At 43.3% G+C, this 22217-nt stretch overlaps 1 protein-coding gene across 4 annotated transcripts in view; it reads left to right on the top strand.

The window, feature by feature from the left end:
* Positions 1-22217, top strand: part of NFIA (nuclear factor I A) — a 450646-nt gene that overhangs the window by 44479 nt on the left and 383950 nt on the right. The window lies entirely within an intron of this gene.

Raw genomic sequence — 22217 nt, 5'->3', positions numbered from 1 at the left:
GTTGTGCAACCTTGGGCACAGATTCTGGCCCAACTCCTGTGGAAGTCAGTGTGAGTATTTCTATTGACTTTGTAACCCTTCTGCCAGGTGGTGTCGGCAACAAGGGCCAGGGTCCAATATCTAGGGGTTTCTCTTAATGAGACAAAACAGAACCAGCTTGAGCCCCCACCCACTAATTTGGGAAGACCAAACTCAACCCTGGGTGCCTCTAAGGCCATGTCTACACTTACCGGTAGATTGGCACTGCTGCAATTGATGCAGTGGTGTCGATTTAGCGGGTCTAGTGAAGACACACTAAATCAATCACAGAGCACTCTACCATTGACTTCGGTACTCTAGCTCCCTGAGAAGTGTAAGGTAAGTCGGTGGGAGAGCGTCTCCCGTTGACACGGCGCTGTGTAGACACTGCATTAACTCAACCTAAGCTGCATCAGCTTCAGTTACGTTATTCACATAATTGAAGTAGCATAGCTTAGGTCGACTTACCGCGGTAGTGTAGACCAGCCCTAAGAGGCAATACTTCCCCACTCGCGAGCTGTGTATACACTGATTCTGTGTATAGCAAAAGGAAAATTTTTGTTAAAAGGGAAAGGGCACCCAGCATTAATTTGGGAAAACACCACAACTGTGATTTGAAACCATATAACCGTAAGCAAACTCCCACCCCACAGTACATTGGACGGTGTCCTTGGCCTCAATTTCCCACCTTGTGGTGTGAAAGTCCAATGAACGAATATCACTTTAGCATGTCATTCCCCTTTCCCGCCACTCCTCCCCCCTCACATTTGGTTGTCCTCGGTCAGCGAGGACCCAGAGTTCAGAGGTGTGTTCACGTGGGTTCACCTCCTGCTCCTTGAAAGGGGGTGGAGCGTTGAGCCAGGCCTCTGCTGCTGCGGCCATTTCAGCAAATGGCTTGTGGCTGCTGCTGCTGCTCCTTGCCGCCGCTGCTGTTTTCTCTGCTGTTGCTGGCTGCTTAAGAACATAAGAACGGCCACACTGGGTCAAACTAATGGTCCATCTAACCCAGTGTCCTGTCTTCTGACAGGGGCCAGTGCCAGGTGCTTCAGAGGGAATTAACAGAACATGGCAATTAGCAAGTGATCCATCCCCTGTTGTCCACTCCCAGCTTCTGTCAATAGAGGCTTAGGACACCCAGAGCATGGGGTGGCATTCCTGACCCTCTTGGCAAATAGCCATTGATGGACCTATCCTCCATGAACTTATCTAGTTTTTTTTTTAACCCCATTATAGTGTTGGCCTTCACAACATCCCCTGGCAATACGTTCCACAGGCTGACTGCATTGTGTGTAGTAGTACTTCCTTTTTGTGTGTTTTAAACTTTCTGCCTATTAATTTCAGTGGGTGACCCTTGGTTCATGTGTTATGTGAAGGAGTAAATAACAATTACTTTCTCCACACTGGTCATGATTTTATAGACTTTTGTATATCCCCCTGTAGCGGGGTGGTCACCCGCTCCGGCCCGGAAGGGGTTAAAACAGCCCTGGGAAAGGGCTGCCCTGGGGAGCCAATAGGCTTGGCTGATTGGAGAAGCAGCCACAGCTGGGGCCACACCCCAGGCAGGCTGCAGCTGGCCCTATAAAAGGGCTGCTGGACAGGAGCAGAGGGAGTCTCTCTCTCCAGCCTTGGAGGGAGACTGACTTGGCTGCCTGGCAGGGGCAGGGGCAGGGGCAGGGGCAGGGGCAGGGGCAGGGGCAGGGGCAGGGGCAGGGGCAGGGGCAGGGGCAGGGGCAGGCTGGGCTGGGCTGGGCTGGGCTGGGCTGGGCTGGGCTGCTCAGGCCTGGCAGAAAGGCCAAAGCAGGTACTGGGCTGCAGGGAAAGGCAGCAGGTCCAAACCCTGCTTGCCAGTGATGAGTGGATTACAGACTGCAGTCTGCCCCAGTGCGTGGGGGCTAGATGATGACTGGCAGTTGCCACTGAGGCAGGGTAGGGATAGAGGATTGGGGGTTCCCTGGGAAGGAGAGACCCAGAGACTGTGGGGGTACTGCAGAGGGCAGAACCCTGAGGTAAGGGGCACTGGGGTCTGGGAGGGACACAGGGGCATGAGGCAAGTGGGACATCACCCAGCAGAGGGCACTCCAGAGCTGGAGAGCTAATTCCCAGGATGACCGACAGGAGGTGCTGCGCCAGTGAGTTTTGCCTTGCTACACCCCCTAGCTCTCTGTTTTCAAGTTGAAAAGTTCCAGTCTCTTTAATCTCTCCTCGCATGGATGCTGTTCCATGCCCCTAATAACTTTTGTTGCCCTTTTCTGTACCTTCTCCAATTCTAACACATCCTTTTCTGAGATGGGGCAACCAGAACTGCACACAGTATTCAAGGTGTAGGCATACAATGGATTTATATAGTAGCATTATGATATTTTCTGTCTTGTCTATCCCTTTCCTAATGGTTCTTAGCATTCTGTAAGCTTTTTTTGACTGCTGCTGCACACTGAGTGGATGTTTCAGAGAACTATCCACAATGACTCCAAGATCTCTTTCTTGAGTGGTAACAGCTAATTTAGACCCCATCATTTTGTATGTATAATTGGGATTATGTTTTCCATTGTGTATTACTTTGCATTTATCAATGTTGAATTTCATCTGCCATTTTCTTGCCCAGTCAGTGTTGCGAGATCTCTTTGTAACTCTTCACAGTTTGCTTTGGACTTAGCTTACTGCCCCTGTTATCTCTCCTGCTGCTCACTGCCCCCAATCTCTCTGCCTCTGTTTAGCTCAGCTGTTATCTCTGCTGCTGTTTGTTGCTCAGTGCTGCTTCTGCAATGCCGCATTCTGAGGTTCCACCACTTCGCCCAGGTCTTGGTGATTCTAGTGCTTAGTGATTCACGGGGAACCTTATTGCTAGTGTAGCTTCTGCGTTGTCTTTCCCTGCAACACTGTCCCCACATCAGTTCTAAGGCTTAGCTTTGAGATGCCTCATTGGTGACTTCAGCTCTAGCAATCACGGTCCAATTAGCTTGCCTTTAAACACTAGAGAAGTGAGAGTCAAGTGGTGTCTAGGACTTTTTTTTTAAGCAGGGTATGCCAGCAAGTAGGAACACCTGTCCCCACCCCCTCTGACTTCCACTGGGATTTGGCATCACTTCCCCCTTTTTAGCAAGTGAGGTTCAATTTAGGATGACTCCCTTGATCAGAGCATGCTAAGTACAGTTCTGCTGCCCTCTACTCATGCAATAAGGGTAACATTTCATTACCCTGCATTCAAATTTAAAATTTTTATTAAAGCTAATGTTAAACAATTATATAATACACAGGTTAAGAAAAGGGTGTCTGTTGTACATCTGGGCATAGTGCTTAGATTATCCACAAATACAAAGTTTGATTTAAAAATCATAAGATACATATAGTACATAATCAGCAATAACCCAAATTTAGGTGAATAAATTTAACAATACAGTTTAGATATTTGCATCCAAGTATTCAGGTACATCACTCAAGAAAAGTTGTACAGAGAGTTGGTTGTGGAAAGCAAAATATATCAATGAGTGAACATTGTCCCTACTCAAATGAATTGTAACCCAAAACCAGCCAAAATTGATCACTTTGGCAAAGCAGCTCTGTCTGCTGAACACCTAGGCAGAGTAGCTGAGACTATGCAAATATGGTCTGCTCCTGAAGTCTTTTCCCCCAATTTGTCACCGGATATCAGAGGAAACTTCATTCAGACCCTGCTTACAACTTCAGTGGGAGATGCAACAGGCCCTTAAACCTCTGTCTCCATTGTGTCATCTGCGAAATGGGAATAATACTTAAGTACTTTCACATGTTGTGAAGATTAATCAAGGTGTATAAAATGTTTTGAAGTATAAACTATTAGCTTCCTCTTTTATTATGGCCTTAATAAGCACCAGTGTCTACTTTAATGTGTTGTAAGTTTAGGCCCAGAAACTTACAAAATGTATAGTAATTACCTTTTCATACCCTGCTATAAAGATAAATGCTTTATCCTTCAAGTCAGGATTTAGCAATATTTCAACATGCATTACATTGAAGGGTTTCCTTGCTATAGTCCAGAACATCCCAGGAGCATTTAGAGATGGGCAAACTGATTCAGGTTAAATAAGATCCAACAGCAGAGCCAAAAAGTTAGCCTGAAACTAATTGAAATTTGAAAATTTTATCTTTTGACATTGTAAGTTCTTTGGGATAGAAACTGTCTCTCTATGCATTTGGACAGCATGCAGAGCTACAGTAATGCAAATAACACTAATTACCTTTTCCAGACCATTAGATTTTGGTGTCCTGTAACTTTGCATTTTTATGTTTACGCTAGACGTAAAGGCAGAAATGCTGCAATATGGAATATACTCTAGTCAAGCACAGGTTATTAGGCTCAATACAAGACTAATAAAATTCTCAGGGCGGTGTTATGTACAGGATGTCAGACCAGCTGATCTAATGGGTCTTTTCTGGACTTAAAATCTATGAATCCAAGAAAATATAATGAAGATGCTGTGGACTGACGTTGAGGATAGTTTTTCCTGCTCAACCAGAAGCAGAAAGTGCTGGAAATCTTGCAAGACATTGTGGTTTTGTGAGGTTCCAGCCCAGTTTTTGATCCCCATACAGCAGCCATGATACTCTTAAACTTCTTTTGACCTTTATGTAGGCATGTCAGGCACCTCTAGTTTTTGCCCCTAAATTAACAAAAGAAATCTAGAGTCCTCAGTTGCACGCATGTGCTGATGGCTGTAAGGGAAGGCAAAGTTTGCCCCCTACAGAGCAAATCTTGACTTAGTACTGAGTAATGGAGTGACTGTGGAATGTGCATGGGAGCTCACAAACAATAATAATCATAATCTAATCACATGTCTAATTAAGATGAAAGTGAGACCAAAAAGGGAGATGAATGAACATGTAGACTTCCGGTAAAGCATACATTCGAGGACTGCCAGCAGTGGTGGGTGAAATACAGCACAGAAGAAACAAACAACAGAAAGTGCTCAATGAAGAATCACTGCATCCACCAAGGATAGGCATGCCCCGCTGCTCTCGCAATAATTACACATAGAAGAATGATAAACAAGGTGATGCAAAAGTGCATCACGGGTAAGGAAAAGGCTTCAAGGTGGGTGTCTTAAGAGGTCAGACAAAGAAATGGGGAACTGGATAGATTATAGGGGGAAAAGCGAGTCTCAAAGTGCTAACAAAAGCAAAGGCTGAGAACTGGCTGAAGATTGCACACATACCGTTCTAATGAATGGTAGGAATTTTAAACACCTTTATGGTATACTAGTGGGAACAGAGGCTGTTTATTAGCCATTGTGGTGGATACTGTTAAACGTGTAAGCTGAAATAAGTTTTTGTCGTCTTCGAAGAAATACCATTAAGCTGTTCCTGAGAGAACTCCCCAGCTCAGCCATGTAGCTACAGTCACAGAATATCTGACTCCAACAATGACAAAACATTGTTTTCTTTCTTCAGTCTGGGTCTCTGCTTTATTGTTTTAAATGAATGTATAAAGAGCTCCAAACCTGTGACAGCCACCTAAGGGTCAGCCCATATTTCCTACGGTTGCACTTAACCATAGAGGGCTGTGGAAGGAACTACTCATAAGGAGATCCAGCAAAAAATATTTGCCTGTTAGATTCTTGCAAGTAACTAAACTGGAGAGAGAGAAGGGAAAGAGAAGAGGCCATGGACTGAAGTTGAAGCAATTCAGCCTGAATTTTCTGTGTACAAAATAGAATTAAGATGGGCCAAGGAGGTGATATTTGGATGTGGTTTAGTCTAGAATTCAGAGTTCAGTTTTTTGTGTGAATCAAACATAAGCCCAGGCTTATATTTGGTGCTGCCAAACTCTTACAAGCTGGTCTTATGAAATATCAGCAGACAATCATAGAAGTCTTGTGAGACCCACTGAAAGGTTTCCACTAGTTTGAGCTGCAGCCAGAGTAGATATTAAAAATGGGGTCCCTTTCAGTTGGATTCAAAACCAGATCCAAACAGATACTGGGGTTTGAATCCAAAAACCCTCTTCACAAATTAATGAGGCTTAGCACTGATATTCTAGATTGGATACCCTCTTCTCCCCCCCCCACCTTTTTTTTTCAATTGGGATATGAAACAAGTTCACAACTAGTGGTGAGGGAACTTCAAAAGGTACAGGATTTCTGTTCAAGTCAATAAGCAACTAGTAATTAAGGTACATAAATTTATCTAGATCCCTCTGTTTTAGAAATCTGGTTTCATCTAAGCTAGGCAGAGCACAAAGGTAGCTTTCTCTAATGGTATTTCTGCTTCTGGGCAAAACCAGCAAAGCTGAGGCATGAGGGAAAGTAATTGGGTGCATGTGCGCGCACATACAGGAAAGGGAGTGGGTGGGAAGGGGATAGGTTCAGTTTGAAATATGGTTTTGTCTTGGTTCTTATTTTATACAACCCCATTTACAATGTCAGAAGCTGGCAGGAAGTACAAGTGAATATGGTTAGACTAAATGTCCACTGGAGATGGATAAATCTTTGAAAAAGTAGGGAGTGTGGCACTTAAGACACTAAGGGTGTTTTTGAGGTAAAGATGATGAGGGATCATGTGGACTGGTTTGTTTGTTTTTTTTTTTCTTGATCTGAAAAGCTCAGATCTTATTGGACTATATAATTCCCACCTCGCCGTCACGTGCATTTATGGTGAGGCACGAGGGTCTGTTCCTGCAATCCTTACTCATGTGAGTACTCCCAGTGCAGTCAATGGGGCTACTTCCATGTGTAAAGACTGCAGTTTTGGGCACATGATCAGAAAAGTTGTAGATCAGTCCCTTGGCAGGAGGAAGCTTCGTGGTGTCTGAGAGGTCATTGTTTTCCACTTTGGGCCTGAATTTAAGAGAAGCCTCTTGGTCCATTGCCTCCCAGACACCAATGCCCTGTTTTACTTGGTTTCCTGTGTGTGCTGAAGCATCCAACTACCAGACTATTTCTCAAACATTCATGACTTATTTATGTGTCCATTCAGATGCCTGCCTTGCATCTTTCACACTGTTTGGAACATTCTTTCCCCTGTAATAATTCCCTCTGTGATAATACTAGCTTTAAAGCAGTGTTAGTGAAACCTCTGATCCTACTCAAGGTAACTATGCTTCCACACAGAGTAGTGACACTTGGAGTTTTGAAATTATCACTTGCTTAATAAGTTACATCCGTCATTCTTGGATGGAATCCATGGCAAACAGAATGTGATAAAAGTTAAAACTAATGAGCGTCTTCAAGAAAGGATAGGGAACTTCTGTTATTTCATTTAGTCGTAAGAATTTAACTTCTGGCACTTCCATCACATCTCCAAATGGTAACTAAAGGTTGTTACTTTTTCAGATTGTGCTGTGTAGCACATTTCATCAATTAAAATGCACCCTCAGTGTAAAATCACAACAGGGCCAGGCATGAAGGATGCTATCATGTGATTTTTTTTTTAAAGGATACTTTTGTTTCGAGTTGCTGAGATCTGTTGTATAGCAGATTTGTGCTAAAGATAACATAGCATTACAAATATCCACTAAATGAATGCAACATGTTCATCTTAGAGCCACGATGCAACTTACATTGCAAGTAGAAATATCTGTTTCAGGTACCTTAATTATGTTTATAACGGTGATTTTGAACTTTTTTGTCCTAAAAGGAAATAAATTCCTCATTGCTGTGGATTTTGTACAGTGACACCATATATAATGGTCAACAGGCACTATACCAATGAGGCTTGAATGTAGTTTCAAGACCTTGACATGGATTTCTAGGATTGTGCCACAGAATATACAGTAGTTAGAGCAGGGGACTGATGGTGAGGACAGCTGGGTTCTATCTCCACCTCTGCTACTGACTTCATAAGTGTCCTCTGGTAAGTAATTTAACCCTGAGTGCTGCTCCCAACTCAGACACTGACTTGCTGTGTTATCTTGGGCAATTCACTTGCCCAATCTGTGTCTTTTCCCCATCTATAAAATGGGATAATAATGCCTTGAGATCCTCCAACTGTATAAGTGCAATGCATTATTTTTCATTCTTGTTGCAATTTTTATTACAGTGGCATCTTCACTACATGTCATTTCCTCTTCTCAGCTCTGCATTTGTCATGAGAGCATGAGAACGGTAATGTCAGACTGTTCCATGTATCTTTGGTAGCCCTTTCATTTTTCTTTTATGCTTTGTATCTTTCTTTGTATAGGGGACGGTGAGTGGAATTGCTAATGGATCAAAATAGTAAAACACAATACAGTGTGGTAAAGCTAATAAACTTCCTGAAAAAGAAGTCATTCTGGTGACAAAAATTCAAAGACTAGCGATGACACTGCCTTAGATATTTGTACTAATGTTTTTAAATTAAGGGCCAGGCCGTCAGCTGGTATGAACCAGGATAGCTCCATTCACCCACTCTCGTGCATCTTTATATGGATACTGTATACAGAGAGGTCACTTGCACAGAAATGATTAGGTGACGACAATCTTTCATAGTGTTCAAGTACAGTAATATATCTCACCTCACATGCCCCTGGATAAGCTTTGTATATTTCTGTTACAATTTATAGTGAGTGACAAACTTGCAGTCTGGGCCTGAAGAAAATGAGCAACAGTATAGCAAAATACCTTACACGCAGTGAAGAAAACTTTACCCTTTGTGAAACTGAGTTAGACTGGCCAAAGCAAGAGACCTAATCTAAGTCAGACGTGGACATGTGCCATGAGTTTAGGCAATCCCAGTCCATTTACAAGAATGTCTAAATCAGGCCTGCCTTGGCATAGACTGAGCTGTCTCATCTTTAAGTGACATCAGGACCAAAAGCACTGAGAATAGAAAGGGTTCCCCAGCACCATCAGGAACTTTGCTGCAGTAGGAGATGTAAGGGGACTGTTGCCCCCTTACTAACATTCAGTGGGGGTGTTTTAGTTGCTAACTCCCAGTACTAAAAAGGGGGAAGGGTTGATGGGGAATCAGGACCCTGAGACTGACAGCCCCCAGGAACAATGGGGAGAGGCCAGTTCTCCAGGTCAGCCTGAATGACAGGGTGGGCAGGCTAATCAGGGAGTCAGGAGGCCAGGGAGGTCCCATCCTCCCTGTGAGCTAGAATTGGCTGGGTCAAACAGAGTGGGGCTGAGCTAAGGAGAAAGCAGGGGCCCAAGCTAAGCTGGGGGGCAGGGCTGTGCCGGGACCAGAAAAGCCACCCAGAGAGAGCAGACCCTGTCCTGGGAGCAGAGCTGCAGCCCCAAAGCCAGAGGCCCAGCCCAGAGAGCAGACTTGCCCTGGGAAGAAAGCTGCAGCAACCAGAGCCAGAGGGGCCAGAAAAGCAGCCCAGGAAGCAGGTCACTGCTGGGAGCAGAGTCACAGAAGCAGCCTGCAGAGCAGACCTGTCCTGGGAGCAGAGCTGTAGCAACCAGAGCCAGCGAAGCAGCCCAGGGAGCTGGAGGCAGAGCAGCAGCAGTGCTGAGACCGAGTGGTGGAGCTGGAGCAGTCCGGAGCTGGGTGCGGTGAGCAGCTGGGGAGAGTGAGGGGGACCCTGGGCAGTGGGCCCAGCACGGGGAGACGCCTCAGCCAAGAGGCTTTGCAAGCCAGGCTTGGATCGTAACCATGACAGGGTGGGGGTGACACTGGGAAAAAGGGTCCTACCACTTAGAGCCTGAGAGCGTGTGGCCACCACCAGAGCAAGTGTCCAACCCACAGCATCCCTGCAGCACAGCCAGGGCCTGAGAAGGAGGCCTGGGACTTACAAGGAACAGACTGAACTGCCCTGACATTCCAGAGACACTGTTTGTGATGTTCCCTGCCACAGAGCTGGGTGATGTGTTTCCTTTAACCTTTTCCATTTTTCCTTACTCTTTTTAAAAATAATTGATTAAATAACTTGCATTTGCTTTAAATTGTATGTAATGGTCAGTGGGTCAGAGAAGGGCCCAGTGCAGAGAGAGTACCCCAGAGTGGGGACACCCTAGCCCCTGTCCTAGGTGACCGCAGCAGGGTTAGGAGTTGAGCCCCCCAGGAATCCTGGACCCAGCCTTGTTGGGATTACAAGGACTCTGCTAGACAGGAGAGTGGAAGCGGAGCCCTCAAGGGTAGGGGGACCACTGGGTAAAGGAAGTGGGAGCAAGGACTCAGATCCTTTCGCTAGCCCACTTCACCGGGGTAGTGCAGAAGCCAGGAAAGTTCCCCACGATAGCGGGACTATTCCCCCGCTTACAAAGAGCAAAGATAAAACGTTCAAATCCCATGACATTCACACCCCAAAGATTTCTTAGCAGTGCTTCGAAACAAATTGAATAATGCTCTGTTTTCTCACTGTATTTAAAGATGCTGAACTTTGGCTCATTTTCTTTTTATACCAGATAAACAGCATCATAATAATCTTTGCTTATTGATCACTCTGTAGCTAAGTGCTTCAACTGGTTACATGACCACAAACCTTGCTAATCTAGATGAAATTTGTCATAGAGGGCTGAGCTACACCTGTTTACCTGGCCTTCAATTTCTATTTCAGAGAAGTCTGGGACAGAGTCCGATATTAATGTTGGTTCCACAATGTGTTTTCATTTCTGGTGAACACTCCTCCCCAGAGCAACTTGGGAGCAATTCCAAGGCTGACTTATAAAGAGGTGCATGAATTTTGCAGAGGGAACAGTTTCACATAAAACCACAGATCGTGACTTTATTACCTTGTAATAAATAAGCAAACATAGGTCAAATAAACATAGGTTTCCCATGGTTTAATCTCTGAATCTCTAAGTAAGGTTTGGATTGATACAGGTTCATGCCAGTTCTCCAGAACCAGGCCCAGGCTCTGATGTAGTAACGTAATTGACTGCAAGGGACATGGAAATGTTTCTGTTAGAATTAGGACTGTTCAATGTTAAAAAAAAAAAAAAATCTCAATCGTGAGGTTAAAAAAAAGTTGTGATTAATTTCATTTTTAATCACATTGTTAAACAATAATAGAATAACAATTTAAATGTATTATATATTTTTGGTAGGCTGTCAAATGGTTAAAAAATCACAATTAATTGAGTGCAATCTCTTTAACGTGAAACTTCAACTTACAAATGTAGAATTATTTTTTTACATAACTCCACTCAAACAAAACAATGTAAAACTTTATAGCCTACAAGTCAAAGCATGAAGAGGTATATGAATGTTTAACACATCTGGCACGTAAATACCTTGCAACGCTGGCTACAACAGTGCCATGTGAATGGCTGGTCTCACTTTCAGGTGACATTGTACATAAAAAGCAGGCAGAATTATCTCCTATAAATGAAAACAAACTTGTTTGTCCTAGCAATTGGCTGAACAAGAAGTCGGACTGAGTGGACTTGTATGAGGTGAATTGAAAAATACTATTTTTTTTGTTTAACTTTTTTTACACTGCAAATTTATAATCAAAAATAGTAATATAAAGTGAACACTGTATATTTTGTATTGTGTTGTAATTGAAATCAATATATTTGAAAATGTAGAACATCCAAAAATATTTATAATTTTAAATTGGCATTCTGTTGTTTAACAGTGCAATTAAAACTGCAATTAATTGTGACTATTTTTTTAAATCTAGCTAATTTGTTTTACGTCACTCACAGTTAATGCATGCGATTGACAGTCCTAGTTAAAATACAAACGTCAAAGAGAACAGATCCTGAATGTTTCTGAGGCTTTCTCTGTACCAGTGTTAATTTCAGTCTGAATCATTGCTAGAGTGCCTCCCTGATTTATCCACAAAACCATAAATTGCTCTCATTTTCACAAGTTTGCAACAAAGTTAAATTATATTGTTTGCTTTGAATATTTGTCAAATAGCTGTTCTCTTATATGGAAAACTCTTCTTTCTGTGCAATGCTGTGTTCAGACAGAAACAGCAAAATTATACTGTTGGTCAAATTAGTGACTATCCGTTTATGCAGTGTAATATTTGTGAAGGTTAAACTGGTAGCTGTTGTACAACTCTAATCAGTACCTATTCAGCTAGTCAAAAGCCTTTCATTCTAATCCAAAGCTGGCATTGAGCTGACACTTCATGGTATTGAAATACCAATCCATAGTCACATGGGCCCAGATTTTGAAAGGTATTTAGGCATTGCTCCGCTTAGTAACACCTAAGTCTCATTTTCAAAAATGATTTAGCACTTATGAGCCTAAGTTCCACTGACCTTCAAAACCCTTTAAAAATCTGGGCCAGGGAGTCTTTCCATGATATCAGTAGGCTTTGGATAAGGCCTGCAGATTACAGGGGTGATAAAGCTATACATACTAGCAAATAACTGGGTTCATTCTCTTATTTAAAGTTAATTGTGTAGAAAGTATTAACTGTGTAAAAGATTCCTACTAATTTGTTACAACCTTTTCAGTTCTAATCCCTGTTTACCTCTAAATTATTCATTCTTCTCAGCAAATACCCCCGAACTACAGTATAGTATACAGATTTGAGGGGCGATCAGCAGGTTATCTCAAGTGCCTATATACAAATGCACAAAGCCTTGGAAACAAGCAGGGAGAACTGGAGGTCCTGGTGATGTCAAGGAATTATGACGTGATTGGAATAACAGACTTGGTGGGATAACTCACATGACTGGAGTACTGTCATGGATGGTTATAAACTGTTCAGGAAGGACAGGCAGGGCAGAAAAGGTGGGGGAGTAGCACTGTATGTAAGGGAGCAGTATGACTGCTCAGAGCTCCGGTATGAAACTGCAGAAAAACCTGAGTGTCTCTGGATTAAGTTTAGAAGCGTGAGCAACAAGGGTGATGCAGTGGTGGGAGTCTGCTATAGACCACCGGACCAGGGGGATGAGGTGGATGAGGCTTTCTTCCGGCAACTTGCAGAAGCTACTAGATCACACGCCCTGGTTCTCATGGGCGACTTTAATCTTCCTGATATCTGCTGGGAGAGCACTACAGTGGTGCATAGACAATCCAGGAAGTTTTTGGAAAATGTAGGGGACAATTTCCTGGTGCAAGTGCTAGAGGAGCCAACTAGGGGGGAGCTTTTCTTGACCTGCTGCTCACAAACTGGGAAGAATTAGTGGGGGAAGCAAAAGTGGATGGGAATCTGGGAGGCAGTGACCATGAGTTGGTTGAGTTCAGGATCCTGACACAGGGAAGAAAGGTAAGCAGCAGAATACGGACCCTGGACTTCAGGAAAGCAGACTTCGACTCCCGCAGGGAACTGATGGGTAGGATCCCCTGGGGGAATAACATGAAGGGGAAAGGAGTCCAGGAGAGCTGGCTGTATTTCAAGGAATCCCTGTTGAGGTTACAGGGACAAACCATCCCAATGTGTCAAAAGAATAGTAAATATGGCAGGTGACCAGCTTGGCTTAATGGTGAAATCCTTGCGGATCTTAAACATACAAAAGAAGCTTACAAGAAGTGGAAGATTGGACAAATGACCAGGGAAGAGTATAAAAATATTGCTCGGGCATGTAGGAATGAAATCAGGAGGGCCAAATCACACCTGGAGCTGCAGCTAGCAAGAGATGTTAAGAGTAACAAGAAGGGTTTCTTCAGGTTTGTTGGCAACAAGAAGAAAGCCAAGGAAAGTGTGGGCTCCTTACTGAATGAGGGAGGCAACCTAGTGACAGAGGATGTGGAAAAAGCTAATGTACTCAGGCAAAAAAAGCATTCTGTCTTCACGAACAAGGTCAGCTCCCAGACTGCTGCGCTGGGCATGACAGCATGGGGAGTAGGAGGCCAGCCCTCTGTGGAGAAAGAGGTGGTTAGGGACTATTTAGAAAAGCTGGACATGCACAAGTCCATGGGGCCGGACGTGTTGCATCCGAGAGTGCTAAAGGAATTGGAGGCTGTGATTGCAGAGCCATTGGCCATTATCTTTGAAAACTCATGGCGAATGGGGGAAGTCCCGGATGACTGGAAAAAGGCTAATGTAGTGCCCATCTTTAAAAAAGGGAAGAAGGAGGATCCTGGGAACTACAGGCCAGCCAGCCTCACCTCAGTCCCCAGAAAAATCATGGAGCAGGTCCTCAAGGAATCAATCCTGAAGCACTTACACAAAAGGAAAGTGATCAGGAACAGTCAGCATGGATTCACCAAGGGAAGGTCATGCCTGTTTAATCTAATCGTCTTCTATGATGAGATTACTGGTTCTGTGGATGAAGGGAAAGCAGTGGATGTATTGTTTCTTGACTTTAGCAAAGCTTTTGACACGGTCTCCCACAGTATTCTTGTCAGCAAGTTAAAGAAGTATGGGCTGGATGAATGCACTATAAGGTGGGTAGAAAGTTGGCTAGATTGTCGGGCTCTACGGGTAGTGATCAATGGCTCCATGGCTAGTTGGCAGCCGGTATCAAGTGGAGTGCCCCAAGGGTTGGTCCTGGGGCCGGTTTTGCTCAATATCTTCATAAATGATCTGGAGGATGGTGTGAATTGCGCACTCAGCAAATTTGCGAATGATACTAAACTAGGAGGAGTGGTAGATACGCTGGAGGGCAGGGATAGGATACAGAGGGACCTAGACAAATTGGAGGATTGGGCCAAAAGAGATCTGAGGTTCAACAAGGATAAGTGCAGGGTCCTGCACTTAGGACGGAAGAACCCAATGCACCGCTACAGACTAGGGACCGAATGGCTAGGCAACAGTTCTGCGGAAAAGGACCTAGGGGTGACAATGGACAAGAAGCTGGATATGAGTCAGTGTGCCCTTCTTGCCAAGAAGGCCAATGGCATTTTGGGATGTATAAGTAGGGGCATAGCCAGCAGATCGAGGGACGTGATTGTTCCCCTCTATTCGACATTGGTGAGGCCTCCTCTGGAGTACTGTGTCCAGTTTTGGGCCCCACACTACAAGAAGGATGTGGAAAAATTGCAGAGAGTCCAGCAAAGGGACACAAAAATGATTAGGTGTCTGGAACACATGACTTATGAGGAGAGGCTGAGGGAACTGGGATTGTTTAGTCTGCAGAAGAGAAGAATGAGGGGGATTTGATAGCTGCTTTCAACTACCTGAGGTGGTTCCAAAGAGGATGGTTCTAGACTATTCTCAGTGGTAGCAGAGGACAGGACAAGGAGTAATGGTCTCAAGTTGCAGTGGGGGAGGTTTAGGTTGGATATTAGGAAAAACTTTTTCACTAGGAGGGTGGTGAAACACTGGAATGCATTACCTAGGGAGGTGGTAGAATCTCCTTCCTTAGAGGTTTTTAAGGTCAGGCTTGACAAAGCCCTGGCTGGGATGATTTAATTGGGGATCGATCCTGCTTTGAGCAGGGGGTTGGACTAGATGACCTCCTGAGGTCCCTTCCAACCCTGATGTTCTATGATTTCACATCTCACAGAATATCCTGATCAAATGGGGCCAACTTTTTAGCAGGCCTCCAAAATTTCTGAGGGCATCCATTTTGTGTGTCCACAACAGTCATATATAACATGGCTAATTGTATGTACACATGTTAGGGAATGGAAACTGGTATTTGCATGTGCAGTTACCATCAACAAGTTTAGGCTTGAAATTCGACAAAGGTTTCTAACCATGAGAGGAGTGAAGTTCTGGAACGGCCTTCCAAGGGGAACAGTGGGGGGGAAAAAACCCAACTGGCCTCAAGACTGAGCTTCATGGATGGGATGGGATGATAGGCCACATGCCGTTGTAGGCAGTCCCATCAGCAACCGCCAGTAGCAAAAATCCCAAGCTGCTGGAGACAGGCCAGTAGATGGGGAGGGCTCTGAGTTACTACAGAGAATTCTTTCCCAGGTATCTGCCTGGGGGATCTTGCTCACGGTCTAACTGATTGCCACATTTGGGGTTGGGAAGGAATTTTTCCCCAGGTCAGATTGGCAGAGACCCTGGGGAGTTTTGCTTTCCTCTGAAGCATGGGTCATGAGTCACTTGCAGATTTACATTAGTGTAAGTGGTGAATTCTTTGTAACTTAAAGTCTTTAAACCATGATTTGAGGACTTCAGTAGACTTAGGGATCTATTACAGGTGTGGGTGAGATTCTTTGGCCAACTATGTGCAGGAGGTCAGACTAAATGATCATGATGGGCCCTTTTGGCCTTAAAGTCTAGAGTTTTCAGATTTTTTTTTCTGAAAAAATTTCAGAATTCTTTTCAGCCTTTTTCAGATTTCATGAATGGTGCACTCATTTAATCAACAGGCACAAGCAAGAAGGCTACAGCTGGTGTGCTGCGAGTGTTGCTTATTAAACTGGTCCTGATAATTTTGCAGTTGCCTTGCATCTCATCTTATACTTGGACTGTAAGCTCTTTGGGCTTGCAACTGTCTATTCAGTGGCTTTATACAGTGCCTAACATAAAGGGGCCCTGATCCCTAATACAATTCATGAAGAATAATGTTGATGAAAATTTGGTACTGGAAACTTGGCAAATTTTAGAGGAAACCATTTTTGTGTTCTTTATACATTTTTGAATAGGTCCAGGTAATGGGGCATAGAGTTACTTTGAAGAGAGGTTTCCAAGAAAGACAAATGCATACTTTTTTTTTGTTTGGGGTTTATTAAGGCCAGAAGAGACCATTAGATCCACTTCTTGTATAACACAGGCCATAGACTTTCATCCAGTTATTCCTCTATTGAGCCCAGTAGCTTGTGCTTGACTAAAGCATACCTTGCATAAAGGCACTCAGTCTTGATTTGAAGACTACAAGAGATGAAGAATCAATCACCCCCTTATTCCAATGGTTAATCACCCTCACTGTTAAAAACATTTGCCTTATTTCTAATTTGAATTTGTACGGCTTTAACTTCCAGCCATTGGTTCTTGTTATGCCTTTCTCTGACCGATTACTGTATTCTACACAAGGCCAATAATAATAGTACTAGTAATAACCTCCTAGTTGTTGTTGACTTTGTTTTTGCATCCAATGAGGCAATGTGCCAAGTAATGCAGGTGTTACAATTACATTGAAAGAGGCCCCCTGTATCTCTTGGTTGCAATAGAAAAGCTGCCTGTATTCTTGTTTCATCAGCATCCAGTGTCACCTTTAGAAGGCTGTAAGTTTTCTTTTGCTTTTGCTTCAGCCTTCAAACAAACAGAGGTTGTGCACCTTTCCCATTGCCACTCTGTCTGATAAATGTCCGTGCAAGATCTAGCCAGATGCTACAACCCACCTTCTTATTTTAGCTGGGAATGAGGTGCTTACCCGTGGCCACAATCACATCTTTAAAAGTTGTGCTGCCAACAAATATGGAAAGTTATTTCATCCTTGTCATTTGGTGGTGGTGTGGGTATTTTTAACTTGCTGACAAGATTGGCATTAGAGGCTGGATGCTAACATTAGCCCTTGGTTCAAGGCAGTGTAAAACTGCACCATACCCTGAGGAGCACTAGGGGGGTTTGTGCATTAGGAGCACAATTCCTCCCCCAGCTCCCTCATGAGCAGGGGATGTGCACCTATCTTGCCATCCTTTTTAGATTGTGCAGCATGTTCAGCTCCTTGCCATCACATTTCAGTGCTATGCCTTTTTTCCACCGTGCCTCTTATAGAATAGATTGCATATTAGGCAGTCTTGCCCTAAAAGGGGATTCAAGGAACAAATACCCGAATAGTATAAACTTCCATGTGTGGTGGTATAAATTGGGTACACAGGCAGAGGGGACTGATTAAAATAGGAAATATAAGCAAAGTGGTTGCATCCTTTTGCAATCAACTGTTATAAAGGCTGGCCATCATCTGTTTAACAAGATGACTTTTCCAGTTTCCAACAAGCCTAGTTTCGTTTTACATAATTGCAACCATCTCGGTATGGCAATTCAGATAGAATGTTACCTTTGAAATGGCAGCAATGAAAGGTTTGAAAATTGAATTATGGATCACAATTAGCCTGTTGTACATTGTTCTAGTTTTCTGAAATGTATGATTCGACCATTTTTCATACATACAGCAAATGTAATCTTTCGTTTTTTAAAAAACAAACAGACTTGTGGAGGCCTGTGCGTAACAAACACCATAGCAAAACGAGGAGAATGGGTTCTCCTATTTGATTAGAAGAGATTTAAAACTTATAGTACAAGAAAATGTTGAATTTAGGGTAATTGGTTGCTGGATTTCTTCAGAATTGAAATCATTATGCCCTGGCAATATTCCAAGCCATCTTTTTCTTTCCTTTTTTTTTAAGGTTATAGTTAGAAACAGTGCGGAACATGCTCTAATGTTGTAGTTCATGTAATGTCAGTGAAGCTGGCTTCTGAAAATAGACAAAGGACTTCATGTCCTGAAGTGTTCTCTGGTGGAAAATTGATAGCAGCTTGAGAGATGCTGTTACTGGGTTTTGTTCTACCTTCAAATTTGTGCTGACTAAAGTGCTTTTGTGCCTGCAAAATAAACCAAAAAAACAAAAAACTCTTGTCTAGAGGAGGCTGGAAGCTTAAAACAAATGCAGTTTGGAGGGCATTGATTCCTACGCAGGACTCTGTGAATTTAGCTGGGAATCAATAAATAACAACCAAACTACTTTACTTTTGTCAATTGTAATTTCCTGAAAGAACGTGAATGGCAAGGAATAATTTTATTATTTCCAAGACAAAAAAATAAAAATAAAATAGAAGAATTAAACAGTGTTTTCCCCACTATTGTCAGTTTAGTCTGGAGTGATTGCCAGGTTTGTATACACTACAATCTATTCAAGCATTACTGAGAGATAGGAACCAGAGATGCCGTTTGAATGCAAATTAAGTATGTGCTTTTTTACCAAAGCAGCTCAGACTGTGAGTGTGACCACGGATATATGAACCCTTCCTCCACCCCCTGCCTAATATAAATAAATCAAACAAGTACCACTACCACCCCACCACACCTACACTGGAAATCAGAGGCTGAAATAAACCATCATTAATCATAAAAAAAAAAAATTGCCTAGCCTTACCTTAATGATACTGTGTGAGTTTGCTGGCATATCAGGGACAAGAGGATGCATGGCTAGAGCATCTTGAACTCGGGAGACCCCAGACAGTGGAACTATTTCTAGAGGACCATTACTGCCAGTGTAACATAGAGCAGCCCTTGGACTAAGTTATGGTAAGTGACAAAATGGCCCTCAGCCACCTCCAGGATTTGGGCAGTAGAAACAGGGCCACCTCCCTGCCCCCAGTCTATTCCTCTATCTCAGGTCCTGCAGTGAACATAGCTTGGCCATTCACAAAGTTCTGGCCCATTATTTCCAAGAAAGATTGTTAGATACTGATGCTTTTACCTTTCAAGGCTACCCTTTAAACAACATGCTTTCCTCTCTGGGGTTCACTGCCCTTTTTCTTTACCAGATGCAGTTTCTTTCATAGAAACTTTCCTTCCCATTTTTAAATTAAATTAGTGCCTTTGCTCCCCATTCATTCTCTTATCAGCCCAAGGCGCTGTGTGCCATGGCACCCTGTATAATTACAGCACAGCACCCACCTGAATGGGTGGGTCTTACTCAATTATAAGACTAGGTTTGGTGCACGCTCTGCACTTGTTTGTTTTTGAGGCTGTATGTAAATTGCAAGTTGCAACATCATGTAATTGGAGTTGGGGTCATAAGCAGGAATGTGTAACCCATTCATTTTCTTGGACTCCGCTAAATCATATTTAGAGTAGGTTTCATGTGAGGCCAAATCAGGGGTAGGGTTCAGATGTGCTGTCAGAATCTCTCAAACTAACCTTGTGAGATGTTGACCTAAAATGGCAGAATTAGTCCAAAATCAGCTGTTTCCAGATGCACTTCTGACTGGGCTCCAAATACAATTCCTTCCCAGGACCAGGGGCAAAATACAGAGATATGAACAAGTGCAACTCCAGTGACTTTAGTGCGCATGCACGGGTGCTGGTGGATGATGCTGGTGAATTGGAATTTGCGGTCTTTGGCCACTGCACTACTTACTCTTGCAGCAAGTGCCATAGGAACTTTAATGATTAGAAACTGTCAAGTTTTATCTTTCAGAAGATGGCACCTCCACCAGTAGCTGTTTGACACCAGGGTGCTTGTGTTCAATATATACTCTGAAGCAAGAGGATGACCTGTTGAATCACCACCATTATTTCCCACATCTGGTTGACCCAGGGAGAGTGCTCATTCAGGTATTGGCCCAATCCCACTTTTAGTTTGTGAGTGGTGACAGACTCAGAGGACAACATGGTGAACAGCTGGCCATCATACCAGTGGTTGCTTCTCAAAGAAGACATCTCCAGCAGTATTTCATGCCATGCTGAGACATAGCTTTATTACTGACTCTGAGTGAAGAGTGTCAGAAAGGAGCCCCTATGTCAGGAGCTATATAGCACTGTCTTTTCTTCTCCACCATGAGGCCTGCCACCCTAAACAAGCAGCATTCTACACAAAGAGTAGCTGACTGCCCCTCATTCCCTGCCCACTATTGCTACTCCAGCCCATACTTTCTCTCCCCACTCCTGACTAGATCTGGGCAAATTTTCAGATGAATAGTTTATTTGCTGAAAAATGCCATTTTGAGTCAACTATAACTATTGCAATAAATTTGCCAAATAGTTTCAGGACCAAAAAGAGAGAGAAATTAAAAATCAGGTTTGAGTCACAAAGGAACTTGGCACTATTCATAAAATAGGTGATGGGGCTGTTGCCCTTATTCTTGATAGTTCCATGGCTAGGGCACTCATCTGGGATGTGAAAGACATGGGTTCAAGTCCTTGCTGTGGAGCAGGTGTAACCCAGATCTCCTTTTACCCAGGTGAGTCCCCTTACCACCAGGCTGTTGGGTATTAAGTTTCTCTGAATCTCTCCTGGTGAAGCTAATCATTGGAACAGAGACGACAAACTGGATCTTCCCTGTCCCAGCTGAATACCCTAATGATCAGCCTGTGTAGAGTCCTCTTGCTCTCTCTGGCCCAGTGACTGTTCAAGTATTTCATACAAAATGGAACTGCTTTAACAGGAGAGATTGAGAGCACCCCAACCATGGGATATTGGGTGTAACGGGGGACACCACCAGCTCCTTCTCCTTTTCCAGTGTTGTGAATCTAGCCCTCATTTCCATTGCTTTTATTTTTAAAAAATGCCTGGAAATGTAATGCTTCAGTTGATCTAAAATGAAATTTTTGACTTTTTTTGATTCACCGAAAAGTCCCTACACTTTTGGTTTTATTTTTAACCCAAGCTAAAAATTTTTTTAAAATTTCAGAACTGCCAGTGAACTGAAAAATCAGTTATTTTCCTATCTGAACTCCTGGTATCACCTTCCAATGAACCTGGTACTGCCCAGGGAACCCACTTCAAAAAGTCCTGCAGCTGCCGCGAATTCCCCTATTATATAAAACATAAAAATCAGGACTGAAGGGTTTAGCATTGCTTCTAATCCCACTGCCCCAAACTACCAAAAAAAAAGTTCCACAATATTTCAAGCCTGGGCTTCATAGCTGATTCATTAATTCTATACATGGGCCTATACCCTTCATCTTAACACCCCGTCCAGATCTGCATTTTGCTGGTGTCCTTTATTTATAATGAGGCCACACCAAAACCCCAGATTCTAACCATCAGGCTTTAGGAAGTTCCCAGTCAAGGATCTAGATTTTGTAACATAGGCACTTCTCTAGTTTATACTGTCCTGGTAACTGTACATCACTCTTTTTATAACACCTGTGACCGGGTGCCTGGGAGGGACCACACTGAGAATGCCACTCTCAGGCTGCAAGAAACAGGGCAGACAATCCCCCAGTCTGGTGGTTTATTCTATAATTAGATTCACCAAGCCAGTAACCAAAGAGTTTCTGCGGTACCACACTGGTTGACCAGAAGCCAAACACAGTTCCCCCTTAGGCATTCCAGACAAAGAGTTCTAATATAGTGAGAGGTTACTGAAAAGCCAGCTCACATATGAGGTTTGTATTAATCCCAAAGGATCAGACACTTACCTCCAGGTCAATATATATCTCAGATCTTACCAAATATCACATGGTCAGTCAATCCTTAGTAAACTAACTAAAGATCTATTAATAAAAGAAAAAAGAGAGTCAAAATGGTTAATAGATCATATACATACAAATGATTGTGAAGTCCTTATATCAGGTTTGTAGCAGTGATGAAATAGTGTGCTGGGTTGCAAAAGTCTGTCTGATAACTTCCAAAAGATTGGAAGGTCCTCAGTCCATAGTTCAAGATACTCCTTTTAGTTGTAAATCCACAGTCCAAAGAATTAGAGCAGGAAAGAGGCAAAATGGAAACATCTCAGCTATCTTGTATATCCTCTGCCATGTGCATGAAATTTACTGCCCCAAACAAAGCCCACAGCCCCTGTGTATGAAAGTTACTGGCCCAAG

This window comes from Natator depressus, chromosome 8, assembly GCF_965152275.1.
Source record: "Natator depressus isolate rNatDep1 chromosome 8, rNatDep2.hap1, whole genome shotgun sequence".
NCBI classification, from domain to species: domain Eukaryota; kingdom Metazoa; phylum Chordata; order Testudines; family Cheloniidae; genus Natator; species Natator depressus.
Note: the sequence above shows the minus strand (reverse complement) of the source record. Positions and strands in the feature narration are given on the sequence as shown.